The 16,395-nt window shown below is 38.6% G+C and overlaps 1 long non-coding RNA gene across 8 annotated transcripts; it reads right to left on the bottom strand.

Annotated features, from left to right (window-relative positions):
* Positions 1-224: 224 nt before the first annotated feature.
* Positions 225-4,776, bottom strand: LOC145064770 (uncharacterized). Of its 8 annotated transcripts, none has more exons than XR_013688074.1 (5): positions 3,470-4,776; positions 2,263-3,030; positions 2,099-2,189; positions 891-1,044; positions 225-373 (listed from the first exon to the last, which is right to left on the bottom strand). It is a non-coding gene; the product is annotated as an uncharacterized LOC145064770 (long non-coding RNA). The 8 variants fall into 8 exon arrangements; XR_013688075.1 differs by lacking the exons at positions 225-373; positions 891-1,044 and having other exon boundaries at positions 1,766-2,189; positions 3,470-3,527; positions 3,725-3,828; positions 4,181-4,776; XR_013688072.1 differs by lacking the exons at positions 225-373; positions 891-1,044 and having other exon boundaries at positions 1,766-2,189; positions 2,263-2,445; positions 2,688-3,030.
* Between the last annotated feature and the right edge of the window lie 11,619 nt (positions 4,777-16,395).

The following is a 16,395-nucleotide window of genomic DNA, read 5'->3' as shown; positions in this document are numbered from 1 at the left end:
ATAATCTGATTACGCTAAACCAAAAAAATGATTATTCTTCAACATTGATGAATCATATTAAATATCTCCAGCACAAAGTTGAAACCCAAATCTTCGATTTTTTCCATTATTCTTCAACATTGATGAATCATTTTCTTATGATTGTAATATATATATATATATATATATATATATATATATATATATATATATATATATATATATATATATATAACCCTCTCCCTTTCTTAAAAAAATTCAATTCTCTTACACGATGACATCATGTATCCCCACCAAGCACCACAACCTAGTTCATCTTCTCGGATCATTAACAACCTTCTCACATCTTCTCACATGCACACACAAACATATCCATTTGTAGGCACTAACCTTCCTACATACAAACAATGAAATATACACAAATTAACAACCTGCAACTCAAACACATACATAATGAGAAGAAACTTAAAAAAAATAGATGTACACATAATGAAAAACTAAACCTCAAAAACATACATGCACACAAAACCAAGATCAAGATAAATGTTTTAATAAACAAACAACCAAAATCAACCTCTAATTGAAGTCAAACATTCCTTGAAACATGTTTAAAATCAAATGATAAATTAAAAAAATATTTTTAAAATGAAGTAGAAAGAATAAGGGGCATGAAACTCGATTTAACTTTAAAACTGATTTACAAAATATGTTTATAACCTTCAAATCAAAACAGAAAGGAATTACACTTTAACACCATAAAACTGATTAACCCAAAACCAAAAAATGATTATCCTTCAACATTGATGAATCATATTAAAATATCTCCAACAAAAATTTGAAACATAAATCTTTGATTTTTTCCATTATTCTTCAACACTGATGAATCATCTTCTTAAGGATGTAAAAGATACCTCAAAATATGTTTGTGGAATCTAGTGAGAGAGGAGGCTGCAAATGTCATGCACCTTGGCAGAGTAAAGCTCCCAACTGAGGCATTAATCAAATGAGTCAACCAGGTGTAGAAGCTCATACATGGAGGAAAGGCAAACACTCGCCTGCCAAGACCTATAAAGAGTTTTTTTAGATGGAGGCATATACATAGACCGATCAAGGATTTTATAGATGGATACATATGATTATCAAGGAATTTCTGGAGGAAAACAACAGTCCACCCAATCGAAAGACGGTGAACCTTACTGGAAACCAAGATGAGGATTGTCGGAGAAGTTGAAGAGAGGTGAATGGTCGTGGGGGATATATATATATATATATATATATATATATATATATATATATATATATATATATATATCTACTATAATAAATGAAGGTTTTTTTTTTCCACTTGTCATACTCTCATTCAATTTGCCAAATGTCATTTTGTGATTATTTTGAATTAATTTTAATTCCACATGTCATTTTATGAGTTTTTTATTTTATTAATTCCACGTAGTATTTAAATGCATATTAATTTCCTTAATTAAATTTTCTTGTAATTTCAAAATTAGTAAATTAAAGCTTCATTAATTTTCTTTATTTTATTTATATAAATTATTTGTTTAAATTTAGAGAAAAAACACTTTAATTTTTATAATTCAATATTTTTCTTATTTTTCGTATAAATTCAAAATTCTCAAATATTTAAAATTTTATATTTAATTTTTTTTTAAATTAACTCATGTAATACATGACTCTGATAAGTAATATATATATATATATATATATATATATATATATATATATATATATATAGAGAGAGAGAGAGAGAGAGAGAGAGAGAGGGCTTTGGTGGACATAATTTTTTTTAATAACTAGATAAGAAGCCCCGCTTCGCGGGGGTTGGATTCGACACTAATGACAAAGAAAACCGATGGAAGACATTATGTTAAACGTTTGTCATGGAAGTAGGATGCTATAATTGGTTGACTATGAAAGTATGATCCTTAAAAAATGTAGTAAAGTAAAAACAAACTGAGATATATTCTCTTTTTAAAACACATATGTTGGGTAAAAAATTCACATTTTCAGCTTAATTTACTCTGATAAGTTAATGGCGTTCATGACAGAGCTTCTCTTTAGCTAAAAAATTTTGGAAAGCAACTTGAATAAGAGCTGCAACCTCTTCCCTTTTTGCCCTTTCAAAGTGAGCCATCGTCTTAGTTTGTTTTTTTGTTAGTTTTTGCATTGTCTTTTCCATTTCTTGCCTTCTCCTGTCAACAGTAAAGACAATGGTCCATATGAAAAAAATACACAGGAATGGAGGATTGAAATTTCCAAACTTACCCTTTCAATGATGGGCTTCTTTTCGACTTTCATTGATGCTTTCTTCTTATCGTTGATTTTCTTGATTTTAATTTTCTATATAGCAAAAAAATGTGTTAGGTATTTGATGATGTAATGAAAACATTACAGTTGATTGATTGTGGAGCCTTCCAGAAGATATTCGGTCAACTTCAGATGGTAAAACTGCAATAGAACAAAAAGTCAGCTACTCAAGGGCTCTATAACATGACCTAAATGCAAAAGAGAGATAATTTAATTTTTAATTTGACATAAGGAGCCTGGAATTCTTTGTCATAATAAGGTACTAACTGATAATTTGCAGCTAATTCATTACTATCAACAAAAATATGATTGAAAATGCTGAGAACCACAAGAAAAACATGCACATTATTTTATCTGATTCTGGAAAGAATGCCAAAAACTACCTTCCCTTCCAAAGCTTCAACAAATGCATTACTCTTTACAAATAGAGGTCCTTCAAATATCGTTGTCATTATGAACTGTGGTTATCATTATTGAACATGTTTCCTATGTGTTGGACATAGTTGCCTCTGCATAGTGAAATTGACATATTTGTCCTTCCGGTTCAGTTATAGACCCCCAGAAACGCACACAAAAAAATGGTTGATGGAATGTAGAAATGTTGGGATATGGAAAGAAATCTTACCAATGTATATGTCAAATTTTACATACCTTTTCTTCAGTATTTGATTCCTCCCTTGAAGATGAGGCAGCTTGATCATCATCACCAAGCATTTGATTTCCATCCTGTAAAGCAAATGAGCACATGTCATATTATCATATATTCATTAAGTGGGAATTAAAATACGAAATTTAAAAGTGGAAGAAATAAAGGAGTTTGAACCAAAAATTAAAAGTGACAAAGTAGATTATTTCTAAACGATTATCAGTTTTTTTAGAAACAAATATATAGACTTAATTTGACTTACAAAGGAGTTCAAACCCTTATATATTACTTCTATATGTATACAATAATAAAACTTCTAATTTGAGCTACAAATTATCAAAACTTTGAATACCTCAGATACAAATTTCTATCAAACATCATCATATGCCCAAGACTGTTAATTTTGCCTTCAATACTACAATTATGCATCTACTCAACTCCACAACTATAGTGTATCATATTTTTTTTTTATGAAATTAAGATTGTTGCTCTGAATATTTAAAAAATATAATTAAATACCATTCCAGTCCTAAAAAATAGGTGCTGCACAGTAGCATCACAAGATGGGATTGGGCGTCTGAAAGTAAAACGATCAGGAGTATCATTGATACATGTTCTAATGTATGCTACCACAATCAATAAAAACATTAAAAAAATAGAAATTAGTAATTCAGTATATGAAAGCAGATCTCACAAAGCAGCTTCAAATGATAGAAAAATAAGGACTAAAAACTTCACTGAAAGTATGAAACATAAACCACTTTACAATTTTACCCTAACTTTCCTCTCCATCTTTTGGTGGCTTGATATTGGTATTATCCAACATGCTAAAAGCTGTACCAACTGCATCTTCATTAGCAAACCACGCTTCATGAAGACTGCTTAAATTAGACATCTCAACTGTAAGCAATTATACTATACTAAGCAATTACACTATAAGTAAACAAATTAGGTCAAATAAGCGTAGTATTATTTAATGATGATAATATTATTAATATTAATAGAAGTGCTTAATCTGACTACTGTCATTGCAGAATCTATCAAAACTCCACATCTGGTTTTATCATTCTTTTATGAAAGACCTGGGCATATGATGAGAAAAGGTGGTCGACCAATTTACCATTGTGGTAAACCTTAAGCAGGGACAACCGATGTCCGTGAAGATAGAAAATGAATGCAACAACTTGTTAACTGTATCGACCAATGGTTTATGCAGTTCAGAAAACAAACCTGAATTTCTATTTCAATCGATATTAGGGCTTTTGTCGGCCATCACCGATGGTAGCAGAAGACGAAAATAACGAAACACACGGAACCAAAATCCATGTTTGTGAGAGGTGTAAACGGATACAAAAGCGTATGAGAAGAAGCATGGAGACAGTAATATCTGGTCTACATTCGTGTATGTATTTGATTAGATAGTCGATGTAGGAGGTGGAAGCGGTGACTGGTAGGTTTGATTGGAAGCCAAAAAAGGGAAACGAAGATGCGAAGGGTACTCGACAGAAGAATAAAAGTAGAACAAAGGAATGGATCGACAATGGTACTCCTGAAGCCCATGGAGAAAACGGAAGAAGTGAGAAGTTGTGGAAGTGAGCGATTAGAAAGAATGAAGAAGAGGGGGCGGAGAGAAGCGGTGGGGTGGGAAGCACAATCGACGAACACTGGTTGAAAGCATCTGGTATTCAGGTATCGAGGCATTGGTGGTGCGAGATGTGGTGGAGTAATGTTATTAGGGAATAGAAACGGTGGAGGACACCGTGTTAGGAGTAGGAAGTAGTGGAGGCGGTGGGAAGGACGCGTATCGGTTACAATGGAAGAGGGAATGAAAAAATGACACGTATTAGTTACAATGCAGATAAATGTCCATATCTAGACTGTTTGTGGCGACAACATCAGCAAAATATAAGGGCAAGAAGAGCATAATAAAAGGGGGAATTTTGACAAAAGACAACCCAAATTTCCAAAATGTTCAAAAGAAATAATAGAAGGACCAATCCTGTCAATCCCTTAGCCACTTTACTGTAGCTAAGGGTGGAGAATTTTAATATATAGTATAATAATAAAACTACTTTAAACTAAAAGCTTTAGAAATATATTTAAAAGGTATATTCATAATTTCAGGTTTTGTGGAACAAATCATAAAAAAAAAATCGTGGTTGATTGGGGCCAAAACAACAAAAAAGTTATGTTGTAGATTAATAATACGAATTGAAAACTTTTTAGATTTTATTCATAATTTTTAAGAGACACATGCACCAATTTACATTTTACTCTATTATATATGAGCTCATTTTATTTGTATGTTCAGCGGACAATGGATCTGCTCATAGTTAATAGCGTTAGGCTTCAAACTTGTTGTGTTACATTATTCAAATGATTTCACTTTCTATTCAGTTTATTGATATTACTAAATTTATTTGTATTTCTACCTTAAAATATATTATTGTTTTTTCAAAAAAATATAAAAAGATTAAAACATTATTAACTAGAGAGGAAATTTTTGAACAGATACCCGGAAGTTAATTGAGTTTTGTTATTTTTATTTACACAAACAATCCAAATAATCTTCGTTCTTATAAATATAAACACTTAATATATATATATATATATATATATATATATATATATATATATATATATATATATATATATAGAGAGAGAGAGAGAGAGAGAGAGAGAGAGGCGGGTTCAATTGAGAAAATAAAAAAGGTTGAGAATGGGGGAATCATCCTCAGCCACTCATTTATATAAGCATAAAAAGACACGGTGGCAAACTTGTAATATGTTAATAACCTTCAATGTCAAATACGTAACTATAGAGATTTCAATAACAGTTCGTTCATCCTCAAAATTTCTCCTCCAACCTTCAACAATCATCCAAATTTCTTCAACTAAACCATCATCAATGTCATCCACTGTTAATCAATCATCAATATTCGTAGATGGGAGGTTTGTCGTTCAAGACAAATTCGCAATCCAAATTCATCACTTTCATCGATTTGTTAAAGTTTGGAACTGGAATTTCCCAGATTCGCAAACGAAATCAGTTGGAATCGGAATTTCTTCGCTGTTCATGAAATTGGAAACGGAGTTCTTGACTCGCGGTCGCGGTCGACATTGAAGGACTCATAATCGATACTCACAGGTTCCCAATCTGATTTTCGGAAATCAAAATCAAAATGAGAAATCGATCAGACATAGGTGTCGCATCTGAAGTTGAAATCGGAAGTATATGATGATTTGGAATTGATAACTTGATGTTTTTAACATTTTTAAAATAGTTAACTTGTATGCACTCCAACTGTTTGATGAAATGCATAAACTAAATTACCACGTTATATTCATATATGAATTTGTTTTCTCGCTTGAATCAGTATATGATTATTAAAACAAAAAAACGAATATGCAAGTCTAGATGTTATTCATATGTGAATAATATATAAAATTATATATATTTGTGAAAACACATTGTAATATTCATATGTGAATATACTGTGTAATATTCATATGTGAATATATCATCTAATATTCACAAGTGAATATACTATGTATTATTCACATGTGATATACCATGTAATAATATGTAATATTCAGATATGAAAATATTATCTAATATTCATAAGTGAATATACCATCTAATATTCACAAGTGAATATACTATGTAATATTCACAAGTGAATGAATCGTCTAATATTTAAATATGAATATATACTATGTTTAGTATATGCTATATTCATATATGAATGATACTTAAAATGTAAAAAAAATTAATCATAGTTTTTATTCATAAGTGAATAACGAATGTACTGTAGAAAAAACTTGATTCATTTTTATTCACATATGAATAACGATAGCTGAAAAAATATGTAACACCGAAACTTTCAAACAATTTTTCATTTAAAAATAATCGTTTAATTCTTAGAAACACTTGTTTAAAATCTCATTCATAATCGAGTTACAAAAAAACATGACTCCATTTCAATTGTTTAGAGAACCAGGATCCTCAAACATGACTCTTTCTCTGTGTGTACAATCAAGCCGGTGCCGTCCCGTGATACTGAAAGAAACCTGCAACACAACATAAAACAAAACAATGTAAGCACGAAGCTTAGTGAGTTCCCCAAAATACCGCACACAACACACATTAGCCACTTGAGGCTATAACTCTGTGGGTCCATGGACCCTGCTCTGTGAACCCTCCGGTTCTAACTCTAGGAACCCTCTGGTTCCAGCTCTGAAAACATGCACAACATAAATCACATAGAAATAATGCAGTACAACACATAACATACATAGCATACAAATAATCTGTCACATAACTCTGGTTACCTACTCAAGGTAAAGTATAGTGAGAAGACTCACCTGGCAAGCAGAAAGCAGATATCCCCACACTTAAATCTCGAACTCGCCACCGCCTAACACGTAAGGCAAATACTCTCATGAATATAACTCTCGAGACTAGAATCAATCCTCTCATGGCACCCTCTTAAGGGTAAAAGACTATTTTTCCCCTCTCTTGGCCCAAAGGCCACATCGCTGACCAAACCCTAAAAGTCAACGGTCAACCCTTGGTCAAAATCAAGTCCTCAGTCAAAGTCAACCCCTGACTGACCCTACTCGTCGAGTCAACCCTATGACTCGCCGAGTTCCTATAATCAGAACTTCACTCAATCCGCGACCTAACTCGCCGAGTCACCCCGAGACTCGCCGAGTCCAACAACTCTAAGTCCACTCGCACACAACTCACCGAGTCATCCCTTGACTCACCGATTCTCGACTCGACCAGAAGATATTGGGACTTTTCGACAAGACTCGCCGAGTCCAACAACTGACTCGCCGAGTCTAAGGCTATCTTCAACCTACTCGCCGAGTTGTTCATACAACTCGCCGAGTTCCAGGCCATCTTCATCCAACTCGCCGAGTCCCAGCTCATCTTCAAGCAACTCGTCGAGTACACCCATGTGACTCGCCGAGTACCACCGGTCTGAATCCATTCAGAAGTATTCCAGGCCATGCAATTGCTCCAAAACATAGATCTAGCCTCCTACCACTCATCCATCACGTAAAGTGGCAAACTTTACGTGAATCCAAAGAGATCTAGGCCATTAGCACATTGGGCTAGGGTTTGGGGACATGATGGCTCCACAAAACACTCCAACACAGGGACTTTCATGCTCTCTGATCCTTCTCCATTCCAGATCTGAGGTAGCAACCTCAGATCTAACCTCTAGACTTCCAATTACATCCATAGACAAGTTCCCACAAACCCCAAAATGAAGAAACAACATAACAACAGCCCAAGAACGAGATATTACCTCCAAGAGATGCCCCAACTACAATGTAATTCGAACCCAAGCAAAGCCCCTTGCTCCAAGCCTTCAATCTCCCAAAATTCCTTCAACAATTACTTCTCCAAGCTCTAATCCACTCAACAATGGTGCTTCTCCGCGATTTAGGGTTTTCTGGGGCTCAAGGGGGTGATAAAGAGGCTGGGAGGAAAACATAATGTTCTTTATATAGGGCTCAACCCCGAGAATTAGGGTTTTCTGAAATCAGCGCCTACTCGCCGAGTCCTCCTTACCGACTCGCCGAGTCGGCTACTTAGCACGCGACCCAGTCGCGACTCTACTCGCCGAGTCCATCCATGGACTCGCCGAGTCACTCTTTCACAACTTACTCTTTTAGCCCTTCAACTCTACTCTTGATATTTCGGGATGTTACAATTCTCCCCCACTTAAATTAGGCTTCGTCCTCGAAGCCTACAGCAACTCAACTCCAGAAATACTCCCACAACGTGCCACCTGGCCTTAATCGGACCAGGTCTCACAAGGCATACCCATCGAAACTCGAACACGCTTTCCCTTTCCTTACGGTGTCCTGACCACCGTCTCGAACCGGGCACTGGCTGTACCCTCTGATAATCACACTCAACAATCGAGAATTACCCGAGATACATCACTACTCCAAATCTCAAAAATCGCTCGACCCATAAGGGCTAGAAAGCCATGAACCATCGGATCCCCGATCCGAATCCCACTCTATCCATTCCGTGCTGACAGAAAGACCCACTCTTCAATCTCAGAGCAACTCCCACGAGTTCTCCTCTTGCAATCACATACGCATGCTGAACTTTCCCAGCACCCTCAGGTTGGGAAAAACCCGATGCACTGATGATATCCTCCAACATCCCCCCAGGATGAACCACTAGTACATATCCAATACCCTAATCAGAATCAAGCTGGGAGTCCCAGACTCCCTCCCTGCATCCATCCTGAGACTCTTGGCTCTACTCCCGCGAAACCCCTTCCGCGTCCTCAGCAGACATCCCAACATGCTGTCATTCTATACCACTATCACAGACACAGCGTTCAACCACCATACTCCAAATCATCCACTCTCACTACTACTTTCACTTACGTGAACCAACACTCCCCCCCGGGGGTTACATACCTTTCTCTTCCCTTACCCAGGGAAACCACTAGCCAACCTTGCCACTACTCCATGTACCACACATGCTCTGGATCTGCTCGCAAGGGCCCTCGGGTCCATGCGCTACCCCTCCCCAACAAATGAGGGTCCGACACCTCCTCCCATACAACAGCTCAAAGGGTGGCATACTAATGCACTAATGATGGCTGTTGATATAGGATAACTCAACCAAAGATAAATACGTGCCGCAACTCCCTCCGAGATCTAATACACATGCCCGAAGCATGTCTTCGAGCGTCTGAATCGCTCGCTCACTCTGAAGTGTCCTCAGACATCATCATGATAAGCTCTAGCTCATTTCTCATATCTCTCTTCGAGACTGAGCACCAGGTCAGCTTTTGACTCCACAACTGAGCCTCCAAAGGTCACCCATATCATGATCCAAATAACCCACTAACTTCCTCCCCGTGATCACTATCCCGGCCCAGGGACGCGCAAGTCACAAAATTCTCTTTTCCTCATGCGAGAAAATACAATCCAACCGAGGATCGCCTCAACTCTGATCTCTGGTTTCTGCTGCGCATATCCCTTGCGCATCTCGCCGCATCTCCCGACAGAGACGGTGACCCCAGTCTCGCCCCCGGTTCAACATCCAGGCTCCAGAACTCAATACTAGGGCTACTCAAGCCCAAAACTCTTCCACATCATACACTGATTGGAGATCATTCCATCATCACATTCTCTTGCCATATAGTGAGTACTACGGCTCCCCGCAATATCACAACACCCTCTAACTAGTGAGTACTACGGCTCCCCGCAGTATCACAACACCCTCTGACTAGTGAGTACTATGGCTCCTCGTAGTATCACAACACCCTCTGACTAGTGAGTACTACAGCTCCCCGCAGTATCACAACACCCTCTGACTAGTGAGTACTACGGCTCCCCGCAGTATCACAACACCCTCTGACTAGTGAGTACTACGGCTACCCGCAGTATCACAACACCCTCTGCCTAGTGAGTACTACGGCTCCCCGCAGTATCACAACACCCTCTAACTCCACTAGCTCATGCTCCGCAGACTATCACAGGCAGCTACCCATACTCGACTCGAATACACATTCCAGACTCTGGAAGCAATCGACATATCAAAATGCCCACCCTTGCGAAGATCCACTCTCTTAATAATCTCCCTGGATGCCCATACTCTAAGGGCTCCCACTAGATCCGTAGATACCTGATACACCACAAGTCGTTTCAACTTAAGATTTACGAGTAACTCCGAAATAAAGGTATCATACCCGGATACCTCGGAATATCCCAACAGAACATCACAAGATCCTGCCACAACCACTGATTCCCTTACTCCCAACACCATACACTCACGACAATACATTTCCTCTGAATCCCTTAATAATTTCTGATATCACACGATGCGCAACTTCAGTGCATCCAAACACTCAATTGGAATACAAGGAAGGCGCTAACCCTTCAGAACACACTGATGATCCTCCGAAACCCTTTCCACTACTGCTCAAAAATTCAAGCAAGAATACACATCCTAGCCCGGGAATTGGCTACTCGATAATCTGCTACCCATATCTCAACCCAGAAGTTCTCAACTGCCCATACTATCATTACGAGCCTTCCACTCGAGACGACTCTGACCACCATCAGATTCCTGATCATTGACCACCCGCCGTGGGGACACCCATCCTTCTCTTAGACATATATCACATGCATTATGTCGCCCTGCACCTTTCCTTAATCACCAATGACCCTGATCTCATGAATTCAAGCCATAGGTTCTGCATCCAACCCCTAACCGCTCTTGCACAAATCTCTGGTTCTCTCAATAAACCACCCGGTTCTCCCCCACTTAGGGTTTGAACCATCACTATCTGACACATCAACAACCTCACGAACTATTTCCACCAACAATAACGCACCTGCCCCTGGAAAGTGCTACGCAACACCCGATAATCCCCTTTAAGGAAATTAACCGATCTCATAACTCTGAACCTCAGATGAAATTCTCAAGAACTTCTCGTCACGACTGCCTCGAGTCGTTCCAAGTCTCGTACCAATCCAATACCAACGTGGATAGAAAATCATTGCACTGATTAATTCGACTGGATTCCCCACTGATACCTCTACAATACGCCCTACTATACTCAAATAGGCGTAACATGGTCCTCGACTATCTCAGTCCCAACTGACTATCTGCTCATGGTAAATCACTGTCTCGCAGCACACATGCTACCTGATACCCTGATGGAAAATCATCATCAATGACAACCTGCAGGGTTTTACCCCCAAACCTGAAACATAAACATCAGGCCTCTCATGTTCCGCACATGAACATAAATAGCACCACTCACATAGAAGGTGACCTCTCCTCCATCGACTGATTGCTCAACTCATACCGAAATTCTCCTCTCCCTCTAACTCCTTACCAAAATACTCTGATAGGCTCTCGACTTCCCTCTCGAGGGACGCCCCTCCAAACTCAATCATGGCCTACAGGCCTAAAACCCATAACATCCAATCTCTACCTCATCAATCGTGACCGGATAACTAGAGAATCACAAGCATCATTCACTACGAACCATGGTACTCTTCCCATGACATCTCTTCTCAATATGCTCCGGTGTATGGTACCCGGAACATAGCATCACTCCTCCATCTGCTCCGGTGTATGGTACTCGAACCATAACATCACTCCTCAATCCGCTCCCATGTATGGTACTCGAACCATAACATCACTCCTCAATCTGCTCTGATGTATGGTACTCGAACCATAACATCACTCCTCAATCTGCTCCGATGTATGGTACTCGAACCATAACATCACTCCTCAATCTGCTCCGATGTATGGTACTCGAACCATACATCATTCCTCAATCTGCTCCGATGTATGGTACTCGAACCATACATCACTCCTTAATACGCTCGTTAGAACCTTCAGAATACTCCCTGTATCAAGTATGGGTCCTCTGCTTTCAGTAGTATGGGCCCATACTACCTGCCACATCTACTCATACTTTCCACACGGACTATCCCGGAGCCCCTAAGTAGCTGCTCGACCTTCTCGTTCACCAATTCCGTCGCGCGCTCGCTCCCCAGCGAAATTCTCTACCCTGCCAGTGCACTCATCTGGCTAAGGTTACTCCCTAGGCTCTCCTCAGATTCCCACACTTCTCTGCCATCAGCTGCTGAAGAGCTCCTAATGATGCCAGCCATCTACCTCCTGAATATCGTCATATTCGCTTGGTAGTTGACTCCCATCATCGAGAATTCCACAAAGCACGAAGCAAGCAGCATTCGAGCATCGAAGAATATATATATATATAACTCATTCTGGGTGATAACTCCGCTTGCTCTGCTCATCCTCGGAAGTACCACCGAACTCTGCAACTCTTCCCCTCGCGGGCTCTCACTATTCTTTCTCCAAGTACCACAGTACTCATCTAGGTATCTTCCCTAGATTACTCCTCTACTCAAATCCCCTAAAGGATTCCAATCAAATATTCTCACTCATCACATACTCAAAAGCACATCGCATATCACAGAAATTCCTAGGCTAAGGCATCACAAATCAGGCCACTCTAGTCCTAATATATGGAATACCTAGCCTGTCTCTAGCATGCAATAATATCTCATAAAGTGCATCATAAATATCTCATAACACAAAAGTAAGGGTATTTTGGGAAATCACCGTTCGGGCTCTGGCTGATTGTACACACTGTTCTTTCTCGTTTTCTCTTTGAACTCTTATTCGCCTTAGAAAATTATTTCTTTGAAAACTTTTCTTACTTCCTTAGTTTGAGTCCAGAATTACCCGAAGGCGCATCCGAATCCCTCAAACCAAGGCTCTGATACCAACTTGCAACACCGAAAATTTCAAACAAATTTTCATTTAAAAATAATCGTTTAATTCTTAGAAACACTTGTTTAAAATCTCATTCATAATCGAGTTACAAAAAAAACATGACTCCATTTCAATTGTTTAGAGAACTAGGATCCTCAAACATGACTCTTTCTCTGGTGTGTACAATCAAGTCGGTGCCGTCCCGTGATACTGAAAGAAACCTGCAACACAACATAAAACAAAACACTGTAAGCACGAAGCTTAGTGAGTTCCCCAAAATACCGCACACAACACACATTAGCCACTCGAGGCTATAACTCTGTGGGTCCGTGGACCCTGCTCTGTGAACCCTCTGGTTCTAACTCTGTGAACCCTCCGGTTCTAACTCTAGGAACCCTCTGGTTCCAGCTCTGAAAACATGCACAACATAAATCACATAGAAATAATGCAGTACAACACATAACATACATAGCATACAAATACTCTGTCACATAACTCTGGTTACCTACTCAAGGTACAGTATAGTGAGAAGACTCACCGGGCAAGCAGAAAGCAGATATCCCCACACTTAAATCTCGAACTCGCCACCGCCTAACACGTAAGGCAAATACTCTCATGAATATAACTCTTGAGACTAGAATCAATCCTCTCATGGCACCCTCTTAAGGGTAAAAGACTATTTTTCCCCTCTCTTGGCCCAAAGGCCACATCGCTGACCAAACCCTAAAAGTCAACGGTCAACCCTTGGTCAAAATCAAGTCCTCAGTCAAAGTCAACCCCTGACTGACCCTACTCACCGAGTCAACCCTATGACTCGCCGAGTTCCCATAATCAGAACTTCACTAAATCCGCGACCTAACTCGCCGAGTCACCCCGAGACTCGCCGAGTCCAACAACTCTAAGTCCACTCGCACACAACTCACCGAGTCATCCCTTGACTCACCGATTCTCGACTCGACCAAAAGATATTGGGACTTTTCGACAAGACTCGCCGAGTCTAAGGCTATCTTCAACCTACTCGCCGAGTTGTTCATACAACTCGCCGAGTTCTAGGCCATCTTCATCCAACTCGCCGAGTTGTTCTTCCAACTCGCCGAGTCCCAGCTCATCTTCAAGCAACTCGTCGAGTACACCCATGTGACTCGTCGAGTACCACCGGTCTGAATCCATTCAGAAGCATTCCAGGCCATGCAATTGCTCCAAAACATAGATCTAGCCTCCTACCACTCATCCATCACGTAAAGTGGCAAACTTTACGTGAATACAAAGAGATCTAGGCCATTAGCACATTGGGCTAGGGTTTGGGGACATGATGGCTCCACAAAACACTCCAACACAGGGACTTTCATGCTCTCTGATCCTTCTCCATTCCAGATCTGAGGTAGCAACCTCAGATCTAACCTCTAGACTTCCAATTACATTCATAGACAAGTTCCCACAAACCCCAAAATGAAGAAACAACATAACAACAGCCCAAGAACGAGATATTACCTCCAAGAGATGCTCCAACTGCAATGTAATTCGAACCCAAGCAAAGCCCCTTGCTCCAAGCCTTCAATCTCCCAAAATTCCTTCAACAATTACTTCTCCAAGCTCCAATCCACTCAACAATGGTGCTTCTCCGCGATTTAGGGTTTTCTGGGGCTCAAGGGGGGTGATAAAGAGGCTGGGAGGAAAACATAATGTTCTTTATATAGGGCTCAACGCCGAGAATTAGGGTTTTCTCAAATCAGCGCCTACTCGCCGAGTCCTCCTTACCGACTCGCCGAGTCGGCTACTTAGCACGCAACCCAGTCGCGACTCTACTCGCCGAGTCCATCCATGGACTCGCCGAGTCACTCTTTCACAACTTACTCTTTTAGCCCTTCAACTCTACTCTTGATATTTCGGGATGTTACAATATAAAAAAAAATTTATTTTATTTTAAAACTATATCAATATGGATGTCTATTTGTAGAGAATAAAAAATCATGAATTTTAATATATTTAAAATAAATTTTCGATAAAATTAGCTTCTTAAAAATTAAAAAAAACGAAAAAGACTATGTTTTTGTATATATTAAGGTAATGATTAGCACAGTTTAAGGAAATATGTTTTGTTGGAAAACACATGTCTATTTTTTCCCCATTTCCGCTGGTACGACGGAAGCTTTTGCGGCAAAAATAAATGAGTGGCTGAGAATGATTCCCTCATTCTCAACTTTTTTTTTTCAATTGTATCTCCCGTATATATATATATATATATATATATATATATATATATATATATATATATATATATATATATATATATATATATATATATATATATATATATATATATATATATATATATATGCGTTGCGGTTCGGTTTTTTATGGTTAACCGCACTGTCAGTTTTTATTTTCGGTTTCGATTTTTCGGTTTCAGTTTATGCGTTTTTTCGGTTTGCGGTTCGGTTTTGCTCTTTGTAATACAAAGATACTATGCTTTTTTTTTCCTTCCCCGATATGATTATAATCACGCTTACAGTAGTTGCTTTAATGAAACAACTAACCGAATTTGGCCATGAGTGTTGCATAACAACTAATGCTAGTATTAAAACAAATTAACACTCAACTCATGCACATGGTATGCCTACCTTGAATCTTTTTTATTTCCTATTTTTAGTGAAGTTACTTCTTTTAGTATAGATATAAACTCCATTTTTAATGGTAAACAGGAAAACGACTTCATGAAAGCTGCACCTTGGCCTAAATGTCGGAAGCAAAATGTTGTGATAGTTAAAAAGGTAAAGAATAGTAGTAAAAATTATGGATGTAGGAATATTATTAAACCGTGTGTTGTATATTCAAGCAAAAGTTTACTAACAATGCCTTTTTATGATATTTCAAATCCACAATAAATGTTACGCGAGTACACCATGGTTTCTCAACTTCATTCGTTGAGTCGATAAGTCTTTTTTGTCTTGTCATTTCAACGATTTATTTTTTATGTTTGCTATCGCTATATAATTGGAACGATTCCCTTCCAACCCATCGAACCCACAACCACATCGATTTTTGTCTTTTTTTTTTCTTAATCTTTCTCAACCGACAACACACGGAAATCCTATCTTTTTGAACCCACTCAACTTAAAAAAATACAAAACAATTAAGGTAC

This window comes from Lactuca serriola, chromosome 7, assembly GCF_051521515.1.
Source record: "Lactuca serriola cultivar US96UC23 chromosome 7, Lser_US96UC23_V15, whole genome shotgun sequence".
In the NCBI taxonomy this organism is placed as follows: domain Eukaryota; kingdom Viridiplantae; phylum Streptophyta; class Magnoliopsida; order Asterales; family Asteraceae; genus Lactuca; species Lactuca serriola.
Note: the sequence above shows the minus strand (reverse complement) of the source record. Positions and strands in the feature narration are given on the sequence as shown.